Source organism: Penaeus japonicus, unplaced genomic scaffold, assembly GCF_977035675.1.
Source record: "Penaeus japonicus unplaced genomic scaffold, GWHDUDI00000001_assembly GWHDUDI00000027, whole genome shotgun sequence".
NCBI lineage: Eukaryota > Metazoa > Arthropoda > Malacostraca > Decapoda > Penaeidae > Penaeus > Penaeus japonicus.
This window is the reverse complement of record NW_028234429.1, coordinates 28,732,052-28,737,051: the sequence shown is the minus strand read 5'-3', so window position 1 is coordinate 28,737,051 and position 5,000 is coordinate 28,732,052. Positions and strand designations below refer to the sequence as shown.

At 48.0% G+C, this 5,000-nt stretch overlaps 1 long non-coding RNA gene across 1 annotated transcript in view; it reads right to left on the bottom strand.

Moving 5' to 3' along the window:
• The window catches only part of LOC147468640 (uncharacterized), a 175,227-nt gene that overhangs the window by 40,257 nt on the left and 129,970 nt on the right, over window positions 1–5,000 (bottom strand). The gene's annotated exons all lie outside the window — the stretch shown is intronic.

Genomic DNA, 5,000 nt, shown 5'->3' with positions numbered 1-5,000 from the left:
CAGTGTCGTGATTATGTATGTATGAAATGGTGTTCGTATTCCTTTGTGTGTTTGGTGTTAAATGTGTGCGTATGCAAGTGTGTGTGTACGCGTGATGGCTCAGATTGTATGTGCGAATACGTGTGTGCGTATGGATGTGTGTATTCATGTATGTACGTAATTAGGGAAGTGCACAAGGCGAGGCATTTGACAGGTCGGTCGATCTCATTATCTTGTCACGAGAAACATGTCTCTTTGTCAGTGTCATGATCAACCAATTCCTGGACGTCTGCAAAAAAAATAAATAAATAAAAAAAACACACACACACACACAGACGCAGCCGCACACGGACACACACATACACACACTCATACACATACACCCCTCCCCCACACTACCCCACCACGCCCCCTCTTCCCCCTTCCCTCCCCCATACTACCCCACCACGCCCCCTCTTCCCCCTCCCCTCCTCCCTCCTTCCTCCCCCCAAACATCATAGCCAATATTGACATTCGTCGCCAAAATAAAGGTTTCTTTCCCGCCATCCCGAATGTGTCACTTGGACCACGAAAGAAAGAAAAAAGCCGCTCCTTTGGTCACGAAAGCTGGATTCGGAGAAGGGGCTTTTAACAGCACGTCAACAAATCGACCAAAATAAAGCCATAATTCCTTTTAATCCCCCTCCCCCCACCACCCCGCCACCCCTCTATCCATTCGTACCTCGTACCCCTCCCCTTTACCCATCCGTACCTTACCCCCTCCCCCCTCTATCCATTCGTACTTTGGCCTTCACGTTACCCATCCGTATCCCCCCCTACTACCTCTCCCCCCTACCCCTTCCTCTTCTGATCACCCCTATCCCTCCCCCACCTTCCCCTCCCCTACTCCCTCCCCACCTCCTCAATCCCTCTTCCCCCTCCTTCCCCATGTACCTTCTTCCTTCCCTCCCTCGCCTTGCCCTACCTACTCTCCCTGCCCCCCACCCCCTCCACCGCCCACTCCTCCATCTAATCCCCCCCCCCTTCTTCCTCCCACCCACCATCCCTCGTCCCCTCCACCCCCACCTCCACCCCCCACTCCTCTCCCTCCAACCCCCCCCTCATTCCACCCCCGCCACCCCCGCGAGTGCTATTACCCGAGCAAATTTATGAAGGGATACATGTGCTTGAATATTGGCGACCATTCTTGTCTGTCTTTGCCTTTTCCTCGTGCAGGGAATATCGCCACGAGGGGACAGTGTATATTAAATACTAGAATAGGAAAGGAGGAGGAGGAGGAGGAGGAGGAGGAGGAGGAGGAGGAGGAGGAGGAGGAGGAGGAGGAGGAGGAGGAGGAGGAGGAGAAGAAGAAGAAGAAGGAGAAGGAGGAGAAGAAGGAGGAGAGAAGGAGGAGAAAGGTGGGGATGGAGGGGGTGGGGAGGGGGCGGAGGTGGAAGATGGAGGTGGAGGGGGGTGGGGAAAGAGGGGGGATGAGGATGAAGGAAGGGAAGGAGGAGAGATGGAGGAGGAAGGTAGACGTGGAAGATGGTGGAGATGGAGGTGGAGGGGAGGGGGGGGGGAGAATGAGGAGGAAGGCGGAAGGAGGAAGAGAAAATTAAGAAGAAAAAGGAGAAAAAGGAGAAACAGAATAAAGAACAAAAAGAAGGATAAAAAAGGAAAAAGAGAAGATTACACGATTCGAAACGACACACAAAAAAAATCAGAACGACCCAAAGATGCAGAAAAAAAGGAAAGAAAGAAAGAAAATAAAACGAGCGTAACAGAACGACACAAAGTCTAACTGCTATTTCGTGAACAATCATTTGCGTCAAGAGGCAGTTTAACCCAAATTTATAAAACGGAATATTGGATGTCGTTATTACTGACATGGGACGGGGTGTCGTTTTGGTGTCGTGTCTCTCCTGTCGTTGGGAGTTCTTTCTTGACGACGACCACCACGACAACGACTACCACCACCACCACTACTACTACTACTACTACTACTACTACTACTACTATTACTACCACCACTACTACTACTAGATATAATAATGATGATAATAACAATAATCAGAATAGTTATCCTCATCATTATCATAATAATAAAAATAATGATCAGAGGAAGAAAAACACGAAAAGAAAAGGAAAAGAAAAAGAAAACGAAAACAAGAAGATGGGAGAGGAAGCAAAGAAAAGGTAGAAATATCAATAAAAAAAATGAGAACAACAATAACAATAACGATGCAAATACAATAACAATAACAATGATAATAAATCCACTCGAACAACAACACAAGCTGCCATAAAAAAAGTAATGATAATCCACGCTAAATACTAAACAAAGACAGCCCTCTCAGCTCAAACAAATTCGCAAATATCCAAACCGATTTATGTCTATAAACCCGGCATGCAAATACAAACACACAAACAAACAAGGAACAATAGAACAATACAGTGGTAGAACATGCGTCGGATTAAATTCACCGCGGCGAGAGAGTATGAATGCCGGGGGGGAAGGGGAGGGTGGGTGGGTGGGGTGGAGGGGGAAGGGAAGGAGAGGAGGGGGTGAGGGGGAGGTCCGGGAGGAGAGGATGGTGGGGTGGAAGGGGAGAGGGGTGTATGTGACAGAGAGAGAGAGAGAAAGAGAGAGAGAGAGGAGAGGGGTGCATGAGACAGAGAGAGAGAGAAAGGGGAGAGGGGTGCATGAGACAGAGAGAGAGAGAGAAAGGGGTGAGGGGAGAGGGGGGTTGAGAGGGAGATGTGGGTCTCGGTAAGGGGGGTAGAAAGGGAGGAATAGGGATGGGGCTTGTGGAGAAAGGGAGGAGGGGGTAGCTGGAGGGGTGCTGGTGGGGGAAGGATAGGAGGGTTATGTTGATGGAAGGGGAAGGGGAAGGGGTGAAGGATGGGGGGAAAAGGGGAAACAGCGGTTGTGGGGGAAGGAGGAGGGAGGATTTTGTGGAGGAGGGGGCTAGTGGGGGAGGGATAGCAAGGGGTTGAGGGAGGGAGGGGGAATGGGGAGGGATAGGAAGAGGTTGTAGGGGTGGAAGAAGGGAAAAGGGGCGGTAGGAGGGAAAGTCAGTAGCATCAAATTTCGGCAAATAATAGGATTTCAAAAAAATAAAAAATGAGACAAAAAAAATATCAATTAAGACTGACTAAATCAGTGATTACATAGACTGATTTAACAAAAATAAGTAGGTGGTATACGGCACACGTATAAACCCTCCGGCAGCAATTAAAAGCGAACAAAAAACGGATTGATTCGATAAAGAAAACGGAATATATTTTACTTTCGCTCTCTTTCCAAAAAGATTAACACTTTGAATATCTAATAATTCTAATGATATAGACGTTGATGATGATGATGATATAAAGAACAAACACACACCTTAATCAAGCAAACAAATACACTTATGAACATTTTTACACACACACACACACACACACACACACACTCCGTTTTTAATGTCAAAGACAAACCTTATGCATAATGGGTGTGGGTGCCCTTCTCGCACTATACTCAGCCACAGTTAACGTCACCTTTACCGTTACATAAATAAACCACACTTCCGTAGACTCGTAACGAATTATTATTATTCATAAATAAAACTTGCTGGATGGTATATAATTCTTATCAATGCCATCGATCGAGTTCTACTCTTGTTTTGAAAATCTGAAATATCACCCCCACCCTCTCTCGTACCGGGAGGGGGAGAGAGTGGGAGAGGGTGGAAGGGTGGGAGGGAGGGTGGAAGTGTGGGAGTGGGAGGGAGGGAGGGAGAGAGAGAGATAGGGGAAAGAGAAGGTGGGAGGGAGGGGGAGATAGAGGGAGGGAGGGAGGAGGGAGAGAGAAAAATAAAGAAAGAGAGCAAGCGAAAGGAAGAGAAAGAGAGAGAGAGGCAAGAGACAGAGTGAGCATATATGTTAATACATATCTAAACCTTAAAAATAACACAACCTATACATACACACACACACACACACACACACACATCTTTCCCTGAGCATACACGTACACTCATCCACATGCGCACACATATTACGTAAGTGCGTAGAAGCGGTATGTCCCCGACCTCTGAGTCATGCACCCTGCCATGCGTTTCGTCATGCTAGTAGAGAAAATCCTCCTTTGGAACAATTAATGACCCTGTACAGTGTATAGACTTTCGACCAATTACGTTTACAATAGAAGGTGGATTTGTGGGTGAGGGGTGAGGGGGGAAGGGGAGAAGGGGGAGGTGGGGAGGCGGGTTGGGAGGTATGGTGGGGGTGAGGAGGTGGGTTGAGGGGAGGGGTGAGGAGGTGGGTTGGAAGGTATGGTGGGGGTGAGGAGGTGGGTTGGTGAGGAGGGGGAGGGGTAAGGAAGTGGGTTGAGGGGGGAGGGGTAAGGAGGTAGGTTGAGGGGAAAGTGTGTGAGGTGGGTTGGTGGGTTAGTGGGGAAGGGGAGGGGTGAGAAGGTGGGCTGGTGGGGAGGGGAGGAGTGAGGAGGTAGGTTGATGGGGAGGGGGTGAAGGGACGAGTTGGGGAGGTGAGGAGGGTGTGGGGAATTTGGGCAAGTGAGGGGGGGGGGTTAAACCTATTTCCCTTCCATATAACAATGTCACAGATTTCTCTTCCTTTGTCAACTGCAACAATGCAAGCGACAATAATGCCTTCTCTCTTTTTTTCCTTTTATATTTCGTGTTTTTGTGTCTTCTCTAATTATCTGTTTCTGCACTTGTCTCTGTCTTAAGCTTTCTCCTTTTTCTGTGTCTTCCTGTATTTTTCTCTGAAATTCTCCGTGTGTGTGTGTGTGTGTGTGTGTGTGTGTGTGTGTGTGTGTGTGTGTGTGTGTGTGTGTGTGTGTGTGTGTGTGTGTGTGTGTGTATAAGGGTGTGTAAGTATGTAAGCGTGTGTATACATGCATGTGTAAGTATATGTGTCTGTGTATCCGCGTGCGTGACTATGTTTATGCATGTACATGTGTGCGAGTACAACTGTTTGTAGCACATAGCGTATGCCCAAACCTAACGGCATTTCATATTGCTGAATTCACAGGGAAA